Genomic DNA, 16971 nt, shown 5'->3' on the forward strand with positions numbered 1-16971 from the left:
CACCCTAGGCACACGTTTCGGGGTATCATCCGCTCCCAAATCCTACGCTTTCGGAGAATCTGTACGAGAAGGGAAGATTTGGGGGAGGCTATCAAAATACTCTTTCAGGCCTTAAAAAAAAGGGGGTATGCTCGAACCTTTCTGCGTAGGATTAGAAAGGAGGCATTGAGGGGGGAGGGCCCGTCAGGCCGTGGGTCGGAGGATTTGCTAATCCCAATTGTATCCAATTATTCTGCATACGGGTACGGGCTAACTGGGTTCTTAAAAACAACTTTAAGGAGATAATGACGGGGACAAGGCTGGGAGAGTGTTTTAGGGTGATCTCGGCATACAAAAAGAATCCTAATCTGCAGGACTTATTGGTCAGGGCAAGGCTTCCACCAATGCGCCCACAGGTCTCCCGGTGCACGATACAAACAACATCCGGGGTCGGGGTGGTACGGAATCATGTTAATCGGACGCGGCATTTGATTCAACGAGGCATAACACTCTCATCTTATAATGTGGTGTATTTGCTCTTTTGCCGGAAGTGCGGGAAGCAGTATGTGGGCGAGACGAAGAATGCACTTCGTACAAGGGTGTATGGCCATAGACAGGGGGAGGGGGAGGCGGCGGGAGAGGGGGAGGGGGGGAGGGCGAGAGAGAGGGGGAGGGAGGGAGGGAGGGAAGGGGGGAGAGGGAGGGGGGCGGGAGGGGGATGGACGTTTTGGAAGCACCGGGCCGGGAACGTCCACCGGGATCGCCTTCTCACCAATTGGTAAGAGCAGTGTTCAAGGTGATTAAGGTGCAGCACCATTTAGGACATGTACGTAGGACAGGGGGGGACTGGGAAGCACCTAGATTTTTTACATGGGTCGAGAATTGGCTGGGGTTGGCAATCCACCCAGCGGCCCCTGCGGCAGACACAGCGTTGTGGTTAGGAGGGAACAATAGGAATTGGGCCCACATAAGCCTGCGGATTTTAGAGGAGCATTATGTGACGGAGTTGGGGAAGCTAGAGGTAGTACTGTCGGGGCTCCCTAAAGAGGAGGGCCTGATTGCCTGGGAGGTGGCCCTAAGGTGGGCCCAGAGAGGACATGGGAACCTGAGGCAGGAGGCGGTGATGGGGGCGGCGGACATTCTGCATCGGGTGGGATTCCCGGGCCCACTATGGGTGCCTACGGCTCCGTATCTCAGAAGGGGAAGACCGCGGAGGAGCCGACAGGGGCCATGCAGACGAGCACGGAGTGGATCTGGAGGAGAAACGGCACCCAGGAAGGCGTGGAGGCGGGAGGCGGGATGACGCGGAGGTTGCCATGCCAGGGAGCAGCACTGCTATGGCGGCAGCACCAGTAACAATATCAGCAACGACAATGGCCACGGCGATGGAGACGGAATCAACAGCGATGATGACGGCGGGGACTTCGGCGATGACCACGGCAACAACAACCACAACGGCAATGATAACAATGGCAGTCCGGACAATGGCAGCAACTACATTCAAAACCACAACACCTACTTCAGCAGGGGCTACGGCAGAAACAACAGCCATTACGACGGCACCGACAACGGTCATGACTACAACAACAGCTTTGACAACAGCAACAGCACGAGCCAAGGCAAGGACGACGGTAATGCCAAGTGCGACGAGGGCGGTAACGACCATGGCTAGGACAACGACGGCAGCTACCACAAGGGTGAGGACAAGGGACGTGACAACGGCAAGGTGGACAACAAGAACAATGACAACGGGAGCAACTGAATGCGAGAGGGGGACACAGACAGTGGGCGACATGGCAGTTAAGATTGAGGAGGAGGTAGGGCAACCGATGGCGGAGGAGGGTGGAGGGTTAGGAGGTGAGGATGAGATAGCGGAAGGAAGGAGGAAAAAGGGGGAGAAACGGACAGTGATTGAAAAACTGGCCAAATTGACCCTTCGTTCGGTGGAGAGGGGGTCTAATTAGCTAGGGGGATGACGTGGTAGGGAATTTAAGGGTTGTGATGTGGGGGATTGGGGGTGGTGGGCTTGGGGTGGGTCCTAGTACCCCTGGGTTGCAATTTTTGTTTTTTTTGGTTCTTGTACTATTGTCTGTTAATAAAATTTGAAGAGCATGGGAGGAGGGGGCAGGAGTGGATATGAGGAGGAGGGACTCAGCCGACAGTGGTTCAGGAGAGCCAGATTCTGACCCCTCCGATTGCCCCTTCCCCCCTTTTTTTTGGTTCTTTTTTTGGTCCTTTTTCACCTTCTTGCAGCCGGGGGTCCTGGGATGGACGGGGTCTCAATATGCTCTCCATTCTTTAGCAATTCCCAATGGTTTAGTACTCCCTTCTTCTTTCCCTCCCCCCTTTTCTTGTCCCCCTTTTTCTTCTTCCTTTTCCTTTTTTTCTTTTTTCCCCCTTTTTTTTCTCTCTTTTTTTTCTCTCCTTTTTCTTCTTCTTCTTCTTCCCCCCCTTTTTTCTTCTTTTTCTTCTTCTTCTTCTTCTTCTTCTTTTTTTCTCTTTTTATTTCTTTTTCTCTTTTCTCTTCTTTTTCTTATTCCTTTTCCTTCTTCTTCTTCTTCTTTTTTTCTTCTTCCCTTTCCCCCTTTTTTTCCTTTTTCTTTTTCCTCCTTCTTCTTCTTCTTTCTTCTTTCTTCTCTCTTTTTTACTTCTTCTTCTCCCCCCTTTTTTCTTTCTTTTCTTTCTATTCTTTCTTTTTTTTCTTCTTCTTCTTCTTCCTCCTCTTTTTCTTCTTCTCCCCTTCCCCCCTTTTTTTCCTTTTCTTTTTCCTTCTTCTTCTTCTCTTTTTCTTCACTTTCTTTCCTTTTTTTCCCCCCTTTTTTTCCCTTTTTTTTCTCCCCCCTTTTTTTCTCTTTTTCTCCTTTTTCTTTTTTTCCCCCTTTTTTTTCTCTCTCTCTCTCTCTTTTTTTCCCCCTTCCCCCCTTTTTTCCTTTCTTTTCCTTTTTTCTCTTTTTTTCTTCCCCTTTGGGGTCCCAGGGAGGGTGGATTAGAGAGTGATCCTACTCATAAATTTTGTACTTTAGCAGTAGTCCAATTGGACAACCTTGACCGCAAAGAGCATTCTAACCCCATTTATACCTGGCCTTGCCCTTGCCCTAACCATAATAACCATAATAACCATAGTCCTGTGGTGGTGGGGGGATCAGGAAGTAGTCTCATGCTAGTTTTGGTACTCTAGCAATAGTCCCAATTGGACAACCTTGACCAGAAAGGCATTCTGTCTCATGCCTAGTTTTGTACTCTAGCATTGGTCCCAATTGGACAATCGCGATCCAAAAGGCATGCTGTCTCACGCATAGCTTTGTACCCTAGCATTAGTCCCGGTTGGACAACCTTGACCCGAAAGGCGTTCTGTCTCACGCATAGTTTTGTACTCTAGCAATAGTCCCAATTGGACAACCTTGACCCAAGGCATTCTAACCCCATTTATACCGGGCCTTGCCTTTGCCCTAACCATAAGCACTGGTGGTACTAAAAATAGTCCTATGGATACAATTTGTGGCGAGTCTGGTTGACGCATTAGATAAACTGAGAGCTTGGGTTGAGGAGTCTGGGTTCGAGTCCCGTGGTGGGTGGATTAGGGAGTAGTCTCACGCATAGTTTTTGTACTCTAGCAATAGTCCCAATTGGACAATCGCGATCCAAAAGGCATGCTGTCTCACGCACAGTTTTGTATCCTAGCATTAGTCTCGGTTGGACAACCTTGACACAAAAGACGTTTGTCTCACGCATAGTGGTTTGTGCTCTAGCAATAGTCCTAATTGGACAACCTTGACCCAAAAGGCATTCTAACCCCATTTACACCTGGCCTTGCCTTTGCCCTAACCATAACACTGGTGGCACCATAAAAATAGTCCTATGGATACAATTTGTTGGGAGTGTGGTTGGCACATTAGATAAATTGCAAGCTTGGATTTGGGAGTCTGGGGTTCGAGTCCCGTGGTGGGTGGATCAGGGAGTAGTCTCATGCATAGTTTTGTACTCTAGCAATAGTCCTAACTAGGTTTTTCGAATAGAGGTCGGGTTTTTGTTTTGGTTTTTTTTGGGGGGGTAGATATTGACTTTCACGGGCAGGACGGGCCCCCTGGGTAATTTGGGATAAGCGGTGGGCCTGGGTACTTTATTCGTAGGAGGAGTTAGGGGCGGGGTGAGGGGGCGGATTAGTTTTGTTTAGAGAGCACCACGGCAAGGGAGCCTGGATTTTGGGCTTAGGTATGAGGGGTGGGGCTAGGGACAAGGCCTTGCAGTAGGAAACAATTTATTGGTGAGTATCGGGTGGCGGGGAGGGCAATGATTCCTGGGGTCGTGCGGTGTATGGTGGCACAGGAGGAGCAAGCAAGGGGATTGCTTTGCAGGAATAGGTATGGGAGACCCAGTTCTCAACCCTGAATGCTCAAACCAGAGCTACCTTGCGGTGTTAACAACTGGTCTGTGGTGCGCAGGGGGTAAGTATGTGTATGTGTGTCTTTTTGGCAGTACGTTCACAGCTCCGGGCAGTTTTTTAATTTTAGTTTGTGGTATCGGTTGTAGTTTCCTTTTCACATGGGCGATTAGCGTTGTAGTATGGGGGGTTAGGACTATGTGTGGGTAGGACTAGGTTTCCTGGGCCTGTTTTTTACCCAATATGTTCTCCAGACCTTGTGTAGTCAGGCTTGCGTGTATCTAATACCTAATGTGTATCCAGGCTGATTGTAGTCGGACTTGCGTGTATCGAATATCTAATGTGATCCAGGCTTCTTGAGGTGTATTTGCGTAAATCTAATACGTAGAGGTACTTGCGTATATCTGGTACGTATACTCATACTCATTGAGCTGAACTTGCGTACATTAACACGTATATTCAGACTTATTGAAGTCTTACTTGCGTTTATCTAATGCGTACGTCCATGCTTATTGAGTTGCTCTTGTGTATATTTAATACGTAGATCTAGACTTATTGAAGTCCTACTTGCGATATGTCTAATACTTACAGGTAATTTATCTGGAGTTTACCCAGACTTATCCAAGTTGCACTTGTATATATCTAAGCACTTAGCAGGACACACCCTGGGGACTGATCAACCCCGGTGGGGCCTCCCTTGAGTGAGGGTGTCTAGTGATAATGGCCGAAACACCCAAGGATCTCAAGGTCCACTACTGACGATGTGTCCGTAAAATAGGAGTTTGACTACTTTTAGGACTAGTGGGAGGCGGGAGGTTCTTTTGTAATTCGATCCGCTTGGAGTGTGTCGGGACATATTTTCTGTAGTCTGGGTTGCCTGGTGGTCTGAGTAGTAGGGCGGTGGTGGGGAAAGGGGGTTTGGGACTTTTTTCTGATGTTGATAGCAGGATGGGGGGTGGTTTTGGGTTATAAGTGGTTAATGCTGTTGCCCTTCTGGGTTGGTCTCACTCTGAGGGCAGCAGTGGCCAACTGGGCGGGAGGACACAGTGGGGAGGGCTCCGAGTGACTTGCGCCGGACAGTGCTTTCCTTTGGCTCTCTATTCCAAACTGTGCTATCAAACTGATGGTACAGGGAGAGTCATCGTGCTTTAAATTCATCCTAACCCTAACCCTAACCCTCAAGCTGGACCTCTTGACCCATCCTGACTAACCCTAAATAAGAGGGTTAGGGTTAGGGTTAACTTTTAGATGTGACCAGGGTGAAAAATGAGGAATGCTTCACGAATTTGCGTGTCATCCTTGCGCCTCTGGGACAGCCTTCGTCTCTGTACCTGTGTTCCACATAAATGTGCCCACCTACCGATTTCAGAGGCTATCATTGGCTCATGCTCAAATGGAACAGGCCAATGGGTGAAGGCCAGGTCAACCCCATTGGTCTGTTCCATTTGGGTGCTGTGCTGTGATTGGACAGCTCGCCGCATGTCCCGCCCACCCCCAAAGCCACAGCCACGGTCAGTGTCATTCATTCAGCGGCGTTTGAGTGAGCGGACGGACGGACATACACACAACAATATATTTGTAAAGGGGCCATGCTAATCTTCTCTGTATCGTTCCAATTTTAGGATATGTGCTACCAGAGTAACACGATTACACCCCGTCTCTGTGAGCTATTCATAGGGAGTCTGTGGCGGCAGAGTGTTGCCTCGTGGTTCCACTCAGACACAGCTAAAAAGGCTTAAACCGCTTCTAAACGGCTCTCAGACCGCCGGTAACAACAATAATGAGGAGTCTGTGTGTTGTACCGTGAGTTCTGTACCTACGGTGACCCATCTAGACACAAACTGAGCCGTCCAGAGCCGTATTTTCTTATTCTGAGGAGCACAGGGGGCTGACGGGAATTCTATGCAAATAGACATAGCGTCAGACAGCAACGATTGGTGCAAACTCTAGCTCCTCCCACCCGTTGGAGATACAGGGGCGTTTCTAGCCCCCCCTGGGGGCCCTAGGCAAGAAGGACCATGCTGTCCCCCAGAATCACGATGAATGACGTACAGGACTACGGATCAGTAAAGACATCTTCTATTAAACAATAACATATAAAATCAATAATAACATTACTATCTAAATGCAAACTTTGCGTACAATACACAAATAACAGAAAAAGAAACATAACTTTGATGTGCAGATTTTTCAGAATGATAGAAAAACACAACCAAGCAAAAACAAACAAACAAACAAGGAATTAAAGTGGAAAGGTAGAACTTTAGACTTGCTGTGACACCTTGGTCCTGTATCCACAGTCCAATAGTAGTGCCTTTTGCTTCCTAAAATTGCTGCTATGCGGGCCTTGGCTTCTGCAAGTGCAGCCACTATGTCTTCCATATCTAAGCACCTCCGAACATCATTACAACATTAAGAAAAATATTTGTGTTGTCATGTGAAATCAGATAGATCCCACGATATATTTTAAATGGGAGAGCAAGTCACTGTAATCTTAACTTTAAAAAGGACACAAAATAAGTTCCTGCTTTGATGTGTAGAGGTCTGCTGCTGCTGCTGCCGCTGCTGATGTTGTTGTTGTGGGCCACCAAAAAACTTCAACAAAGCACCTTGAGGAAGAAAAAAGAAAAGAGCCCAATGCATTTGGTTGGCTTGCGTAAAGTAAAGAACTGTGCATGCTACACAAACACAACATTTGAGATCTGTCTGGAATAATTAATGAACATCCAACGACCTAAGCCTCAACACAGACAAGACAAGAGAAGTAATCATGGACTTCAGAAAAAATCCACCCCCCCTGCAGCCCCTCATCATCAAGGGGACTGAGGTGGAGAGGGCTGACAGTTATAGATTCCTGGGACTACAAGTAACATCAGATCTGAACTGGACTTTGAACACTGCTGCCACAGTGAAAAAAGCCCAACAGAGACTGTATTTCATCAGGCTGCTCAGAAAACCTGGTCTGCAAAGGACTGATAGAGAGCGTCCTCACCACAGGCATCACTGTCTGGTATGGAAACAGCACACAGACAGAGAGGAAGGCTCTGCAAAGAGTCATAAAGACTGCAGAGAGGATTATCAGAACGGAACTCCCTTCCATGGACACAGTCTACACACAGTGCCGTCAAAACAGAGCAGAGAGAATCATCAGAGACACACTACATCCAGCTCACTCCTTGCTCAAACACAAAAACTGCACATACAACCTCAGGCACAGATGAGCGGACAGCATCACCACAAACAGGACACGCTTTTGTAAGAGCTTCTTCCCTGCCACAGTGAGACTCTTGGCCAAAACAAAATGAACTGACCTACCACGCAGCATATCATATTGTATTATATTATGTCATATTGTTTCTGGGGCCTGTGCAATATACCTGTGCAATTTACAATGCGATTTTACACTATAATATACTATAGTATACTATGTTACCTCCGGGGCCTGTGCAATTATACATGTGCAATGTACAACGCAAATTAACACTTCTATATAGGGTTTTGGGCAATGTATAATGCGCTCAATTTGTCTTTTATACAGGGTCTTATGCACTTTCGGCTTTCTTTTTATTTCTAGAGAAGTCTATGTGTTATAGATTTATGTGTCTTTCTTGTGTGTCTTTTTTAAACTTGATTAGACTCTCTGAGCAACAGCCGTACAAGAGTTCCTATGTGTGCAAGCACAAATGGCAAATAAAGTTCTTGAATCTTGAATTCGCAGTAACAGCTTTAATGCTACATGTTAACATTTTATTTAATGTAACATTCAGGCTATAGCAGAAAATGTATGGATATATAGGATAGGATAGGATAGGATATACTTTATTCATCCCTGAAGGGAAATTCAGTTGTCCAGCAGCTCACATTTAAGAAACATAATTCCAAATACAAATTAGCACCAGTTTAGACAGACTTAACTGACAGCAGAATCGATGCTGGTATCAGTTTTAACATTTGACAACAAATGCTTTATTCTGGGAGAATATATCATTGGCATTGGCAGCAAAGGACTAACTTACTGTATGGCTATGAATGTGTTTAGAAGAAAATGGCTGAAATGGTCTCTTTCTCCTTGGGGGTGTTTTCCTGGGATGATGGTGTAGCCGGTGTTATAGAGTCCCTGGTCTGAACTGCTGTGTTGCTGAGATGTGGTCCTCTGTCATTGAGTCCTCTGGGGGAGGGCATCTGCCCGGCGGCCAGCCGGGTTAGGGTTAGGGTTAGTTAGGGTTTGTTAACTGGAGTAGCCAGCTAGTAAAAGCTGGCAAAAAACACAACCCTAGCCCTTACCCTAAACCTAACCCCTTCAAATCATAAGCCTAACCCTATTCCTAAGCCCTAAACCTAACCACACACCCATTTTATGTTAAGTTATTGGTATTAATAAAAAACTTTGATTTTATGTGTGGGTACAAATATATTTATTAGTTTTAACAAATTCATTGGAAATTAATAATTATAACAACAACAATTTGCAAATAAGAATACATTATGACAACATAGGGTAAAAAAAATATTTATTAGGTACAAACCATTACAGGGTGATGAATAAATAAGTTACATACCAAACATTATTAATAACAATTTACAAACCATTACAAGATTATGAATAAATCAATACAAACATTTTCATACAAGTCTATAAAATACATGGGCTTAAAAAAACGAATTATCTTGTATAAATCATTACAGGGTTATGAATAAATAAGTTTAATATAAAACATTATAAACAACAATTCACAAACTATTATTAGATTATAAATAAATAAGTAAAAACATTTATAAATTCATAAAATACATTGGCTTTATGATAATACATTTCATTGGGGTATTACAGGGTTAAAAAAACTTGAGTTGGAAAAGGGTTTAACAAATTACGAAACCTAAATGCAAAATTTCATTCGAAAAAAACAGAGGGTATAAAAGGAGGAGCCCAAGAGGGAGCTCACTTTTTATTTTTACGAGCATGAGCACACAAAAATAGCTCATGCAGCGCATATACTCCGGAACAAAACATCACCTTCTCCCCATGTGACTACAATCATCTTATCTTTTGGAATCAACGACAAAGAAAACTCCAACCCATCCTTATTATACAAACCCTTGGGGGCATTGAGATGAGAGACAACATACCCTGGACGCCGGACACAGCCAGAAAACATGTGGGAACACTGGAAGACTTTTTTAGATTAGTGACCAATCCAGAAACCCGAACTGGAAATAACTCTGACAAATCTGTCATAAATCTTTCCCAACACATCCACCTATCAACACACCAACATTCACTCTTGAGCAGGGGCCTGTCTTTTGTTCCAACTAAGATGGCATCCCATACCGCCCGCCAGGATTTGGCAGCGGATTTGCGCACCTACCACCGGCGCCTCAAACTCAGCTCTTACTTTGGCCCACGGCCCCCCTCGAAGAAGAAAACATTCACTCTAACTTCAGAGTGGGAACCGCATTCCTCACTCTTACCAAAAACTCTGTTGGACTTGCTAAAAGAAGATAGCAAAAATCTCTCAACACTATCATATACACCTGAGACCCCAAACTTGCCACCAGAGGAAGAAAAAGCACTAAATGACCTTATTAAGACCCGAGGCTTAGTAATTAAGCCAGCTGATGAAGGTAGTGCCGTGGTACTCATGGACCGAGTGGACTATGTTTCGGAAGCACTCCATCAACTTCAGGACACGGAATATTATATTCAACTTTCTGAACCAACGTATACTGAAACAGCAAAAATCTTAGCTGACGAACTGAAATCACTATTCACATCTGGAATCATCACAAAGAAACAACTCACTTACCTCCTCGGACAATCCCCACCCCGCCCTCGCTACTTCTATCTCCTGCCAAAAATACACAAACCAATAACTAAATGGACAGTGCCACACCTTATTCCACCAGGCCGTCCTATAGTCTCGGACTGCGGCAGTGAAAGCTACGGGGTAGCGGAATATCTGGACCATTTTTTAACCCCTTTATCCATACACCATAAAAGCTATGTCAAGGACACCCAACACTTTCTGGCACACGTTGCCGCCTTGAAGATTACTGATCCATGCTTCCTCTTCACCATGGACGTAAACAGCTTATACACAAACATTGAAATACCACAAGGAATGGAATCAGTCAAAAAAATCTTCAAACGTTACCCCGACCCCACTAGACCCGATGAAGCGCTCTTACAACTACTACACATCAGTCTGACATGCAATGACTTCATCTTCCAGGATAAATTTTATCTACAGGTCAAGGGCACAGCAATGGGTAAATACTTTGCACCGGCGTACGCAAATATATACATGGCAGAATGGGAAGAAACTGTCTTCCACAAATGTGAATTACTGCCACTAATATACCTACGTTACCTTGACGACATATGGGAAATTTGGACACATTCCAAAATGGATTTTGACAACTTTGTACAGACCCTTAACACACACCATACATCCATCAACATTGAACCAGAACTACATGAGACTTCAGTTAACTTCCTGGATACAACAACTTTTAAAGGCCCTGACTTTGCCAACACAGGCACTCTGGATGTGAAGCTTTTTGTCAAACCCACTGACACACATGCACTCCTGCATAAAAAAAGTTTCCACCCACGACATGTGTTTACTGGCATATTGAAGTCACAACTCTTACGGTTCCATCGCATCTGTACACGTCCACAAGATCGTGACAATGCGACGAAAATACTGTTTAGGGCCTTAAGGAAACGTGGCTACTCAAGATGGTTCTTACGGAAATCCAAGAAATCCTTACACACCCAGAAAAAAAGACCGGATCAGAAGAGAAACAGAAAATACCATTGATAGTTACATATTCCACATTTGGGAAACAGGCTGTTCGTACCCTAAAAACAACTTTGAAAACATTCTCAAAGATACTGTTATGGGACGAACATTCACAATCACATCAGCCTACCGAAGAAACCCAAACCTACAACAACTCTTAGTCCGAGCTAATTTCCCTCTGGTGAGGAAAACATTGAAAACTCCCCACACACTCAGAACCGCACGCAATCCAACCAATGGATATGCATTTCCTCTACCACAACACATCCCCAGGAAACAATCCAACTGCATCTACATAATAAAATGTACCCACTTCCAGGATCATGGAATTGAAAACCTGATCATGCGACCACTGGAACACAATCCACTTTGGACACTGATGGAACGCAGAAAATGGGAAGCATATTGGATAAAACAACTGAACACATATCACCCAAATGGGTTGAACGACAGAAAGCCATGCACCCGTGGATGATGGATTAAAAAACAAATCCTACCCAGGAACCACCCCATTCTCCTCACATACACTATACATGGCAGACCGCCTGTCAAGGCTGGTGTTAGGACCGGACCCAGGAGCAGACACCCAGACAGTATGGGAGGTTTAAAGGGGGTTTTATTGCACACACACACACACACACACACACACACACACACGGGGGATGAGGGGCGGCCACAGCAGGAACGGGTGGGTGAGATGGCGGAAGAGACCGGAGAGACAGAGGCACAGGTGAGCAGACACAGGAAGCCAAACTGCACAAAGGGACCCTGGGGCACGGGAGAGAAATGGTTAACCGGGGGACAGGCACAGGGAAAACACAAGAGGGCTTGAAGTTGCCTAACTTAACACTGAAAAGAGCCACGAGAGTTACCACCACATAGGCTGAAGCAATCTGGCGATGAATGGGAGGAAGACCGGGGTTCTTGAAGACTGAGGCATGATGAATGATTGAGAGCAGGTGAGACAGCAGGCAGCAGGTGAGGAGAATGGAGGCCGCACCCTCAGACACACAGGGAAGGGGGAGGAGCAAAGGGAGTAGGAGGGGAGCAGAGCCATGACACCGCCTTAATAATGTCACTGACCCACCCCCCCTTTTTTTTAATAGTTTAAATAATATATGTGCATAAAATAGCTCTTTTAACTAAAAACTTCTAACACAACTATTCTACCCTGTAAGATATAATACTAACATAACTAACCCTCTACAACATTTTTTTAATCTCTTTACTCGATATATTTTAAGTTTTTACATTTAATTATTTTTCTAAAAAAATAACTCTTTTACTCTTACAATAACACCCCTCCATTTAAATCCTTAAAGATAATCAGAAGAAGGGCACACAACAAAGATTTTTTTATAATCTTTTTCAACTTTACTTAAGTACTTTATCTTTGAGCACTCTCTGGATAAAAACACTAAATTCTTAGCCTAAAACACTGGAGTGCTCGAAAGTGATGCAGGAAATGAAGCTGAACTGATCCCAATCACTTTCATTTTTTATATATTTGTTTCATTCATTTTTTACAATCTCCTTTCTTATTTTACTCCATCTTTCATTTCTTTCTTTTCTTAAATCTTATTCTTAGTTCTTTACAAATCACTTATTTACTCCCATTCTCTATAACAATTTTTACTTTTATTTTCTCCACTCTTGTGTTTCTCACTACAACATAGCAAAACTTCCCCCTAACACTACTACACCTGTCAACTTTATTCATTCTGTCAATTATATACACTAAAATCTTTCTCTCCCTATTCATTCACCTTCATACCTTTCTTTACTCACATCTTGTTCGATCCTAACTTCTTACCATTTTAATTACTTCATTACTTTCACCCTTTATCATTATCACTCTTTACTATTACTTTCCCTACTCCCCTTCTTTTTACTACTTCCAACTCTATGGTTAAAACCTCCCCCTACCACTACTACACCTTTCATTTTTCAATTACATACACAAATTCCTCCATTTCCTTCCTTTTCATCTTTGATAGATCACTTCAGACTACTTTCAGTCTTATTACATCTTAGTCCTTCATCAATTTTTTTCTTTTCACTCTTTTATCTCTATCACTCTGCCACTCTCTCTCCCCCCCTTTTTCCCCGCGCCCCCCCTCTCTATCCCTGTCATTTCTCTCTCTCTCTCTCTCTCTCTCTCTCTCTCTCTCTCTCTCTCTCTCTCTCTCCTCACCCTCTCTCCTTCCCTCTCATTTCCCACCACGTATACAGCCTAATCTATCACCATTCCCACTGTTTTCCTCTAACCCTAACCTAAACAGCCACCTATATGAAATCCCTCAAGTTGTTTAAATTTACTCCAAAACAAACCACAAACCTAACAAACAATAAACTACCACCCACACTAACTAGGGATTGTATCCTCAAACTTTTGGTCTTTATTTTTCACAGCCGCTGCCCCCATATGACCTAGGCACAGGGAACATTGATCCAAAAGGGTCTCTCACTCAGGAGACCACCGTGGCAATGAACCAGCTCCCTCAAACAAGGACTTCTTATACAAAATTTTGTAGGCGGAGCTAACAAAACAAAAAACAAAAAAAAAAAAACTTTTTCCCAGAATGCAATGCACAGACTAACACAAATCCACAATAGAAACACTAGTAATTACACTATTCTTACACCTTCAAACATATACAACATACTAAAAATACTAATATAAACTCATTTTCTTAGAGACTTTATTTCCCCTATATGGATGAGACCATGCTCACAGGCCCTGCCCGGCTGGACCACAGCTACCTTGCGGTGTTAACAAGTGGTCTATGTTGGTCAGGGGGTAAGTATGCAGCCCCTCGTGTCCCGACTCTAGGGCAGCACTACGAGAGTGGTGGTTCAGGCGTCAGAACCTTAAATGTTGCCAAGTCTTCTATGAGGTCTAGCCTCACATACACCGCAGTCCATCTTGCACCACACACATTTTAACTGTTATTCCCTTTCTTTTAAAACCTCAATTGGGCACCTTTCAAATTGCCATCCTCCAGACTACCGTCCCTCAGTCTGACTTAGAGACTGAGCCGTGGACGCACCGGGACCTAGCAACCTTTTTCTGCAGAGACAGCAGAGGGGATCCTCGTCCACTGGTGCAGTCAGCTTGATTTAAACTTGTAAACTTTTTTTACCCCACTTCATCCACACAACAAAAACCAGTACCTCCAATTCACTTACCCACAACAGCAGTTGATTTGTCATGGGGGTCTCGAGCCAATATCCTCAACTTGTCCACCATCTTTACACCTACAGCAGCCCAGATTAGCCTGTTAGAGAGGGATCTATCCTTCATCCCCAGACCCACACATACCAATATGGAAATACTCAGCAATGACATAGATACATATCATAGTAGACTTAAACTAATAGATTACTTTCAAAATAAAAGCACAAGATACTTACCTTTCATAGCCCCCTCAACATGGCAACCGAACTGGCACCAACTTCAGAGCACAACAAAAGAACTCATCAGAACAGACCATCAGGTATTAATCCATGGGACCAACAGTGTAATCTCTCTATAAATGAGAGACATGCCATTACTGAACTTATTAAACACAAACACATAATTATAAAACCAGCAGACAAAGGTTCAAAAATCATAATCATGGATAAACAACAATACATATTGGCAGCCAACAGGCAACTAAATAATTCATCACATTATAAAATAATAAGCAACAGTATACAACCTCAAACACAGACTAGTATAAAGGCAATATTACAAAACCTGTACACTAAAGGATATATCAAAGCCAAACAGAGAGATTATCTGTACGGTCCCACAGATCCTCACCTCAGACAATTCTATTTACTTCCAAAAATCCATAAAGAACCAGAGACCTGGACAATTCCTCATCAGGTCCCATCAGGAAGGCCCATAGTCTCTGATTGCAATAGCTGCACTTACAATATCTCTAAATTCATAGATTCATATTTAGGACCCCTCTCTAACAGGCATCCCAGCTACCTGAAAGACACTTATGATTTCCTTGCTAAAATCCGCCAATTAGACATTCCTCCGCAGGCCCACCTATTCACTATTGATATAGATGGCCTATATACCAACATAAATACAGAGATGGGCCTCAGAGCTGTCAGAAATGTAATGAATAAATACCCAGTTGGCTCAAGACCTGACAACGAAATAATACAACTACTCACCATATGTTTAAATAATAACGACTTTGTATTCAACGACACACACTATTTACAGGTCCAGGGAACGGCAATGGGACACCGTTATGCACCATCTTATGCCAACATCTAACCCCTTCTGGAGCCCGGGACAGAGGAAGAGAGCGGAGGGTAATTGGATTCAGAAGTTAAACTCCAGAAATCCACATGGTCTAAATTAATGTATTACATATCACCGTAACCTGGAACTTCTCCCCCCCACACCCACAGGAACATCATAGACAGCCAGAAACAATATGAATAATTACAACCAGATTTACTTTAATAAACAATTCTTCAAGAACACATATAACATCACTCTTGTCTGTCTTTGTTTATTCTATTATTGTATTAACATAACAATCTGTATAATCACAACCATTTCTTTCCATTGTAATATACTGTTATTGTGAAAATCTGCCACCATACCATCGGCGCTCGTCCTGGGCCGCACCTGTTTAACGGAAAAAAAATACATCTTGAACCCACAATTAAGAGTACTCAATTCTGTGTTGTACTTGATTTTGTCATGTGGTGGTTAATTGATCATTTTTTTCACTTTTTTGTATCTGCCCCATTAGCATCCATATTATTTGCAACGACCAAAACTCCTATTTAATTTTATTTTCAGGGAGGCGGGTGGAAGGCAACGGACCGCACGCTCCCAGGCCAGCGCACCATAAACATATTTCTGTCTTCAAATATCACTCTACTTCAAACCTAACCCTAACCCTATTTCCATCTGTCCAACTCCATAACCAACATCCACAGTCACAAATCTTATCCACTCCAGGGACATTTCACGCCGGACACAACGAACACTGTTTACTGCATCCTTTGCACATTCTGTAAATTCATATACATAGGGGAAACAGGTAATAGCATTAACATTAGGCTCTCACAATACTTATATAACATCAGGAAGGCCGAGCGGGAAACTCACCTGGTACAACACTTCCAAATACACACCTCCAATAATCTCATCATCTTCGGTGTGGAGAGCAACCCCTTCTGGAGCCCGGGACAGAGGAAGACAGCGGAGGGAAATTGGATTCAGAAACTAAACTCCAGAAATCCACATGGTCTAAATGAATGTATCACATATCATCATAACCTGGAACTTCTCCCCCCCACAGCCACGGGAACATCATAGACAGTTAGAAACAACATTAAATAATTACAACCATATTGACTTATCAATAAACAATTTCTTAAGGACACATATAACACCACTCTTGTCTGTCTTTGTTTATTCCATTAATGTATTAAAAAAATAATCTGTATAATCATAACCATTTCTTTCCATTATCATATACTTTTATTGTGAAAATCCGCAGCCATACCACCGGTGCTCGACCTGTTTAATGAAAAAAACACATCCTGTACCCACAGTCAAGAATACCAATACTAATTCTGTGTTGTACTTGATTTTGTCATGTGGTGGTTAATTGATGATTTTTTTTAATTTTATTTTTTTATTATATTTTTCTGTTCCATTAGCATTCATATTATTTGCAACGACCAAAACTTCTGTTTAATTTTATTTTCAGTGAGGTGGGTGGAAGGCAACGGACCGCACGCTCCCAGGCCAGCGCACCATAAACATAACACTGTCTTCAA

General features: G+C 43.6%; 1 long non-coding RNA gene and 1 pseudogene across 1 annotated transcript in view; both read right to left on the bottom strand.

The window, feature by feature from the left end:
- Window positions 1–16971, bottom strand: part of LOC127374694 (uncharacterized) — a 108997-nt gene that overhangs the window by 43639 nt on the left and 48387 nt on the right. The gene's annotated exons all lie outside the window — the stretch shown is intronic.
- Window positions 5937–6005, bottom strand: LOC127375311 (uncharacterized; annotated as a pseudogene).

Source organism: Dicentrarchus labrax, unplaced genomic scaffold (genome assembly GCF_905237075.1).
Source record: "Dicentrarchus labrax unplaced genomic scaffold, dlabrax2021, whole genome shotgun sequence".
In the NCBI taxonomy this organism is placed as follows: Eukaryota; Metazoa; Chordata; class Actinopteri; family Moronidae; genus Dicentrarchus; species Dicentrarchus labrax.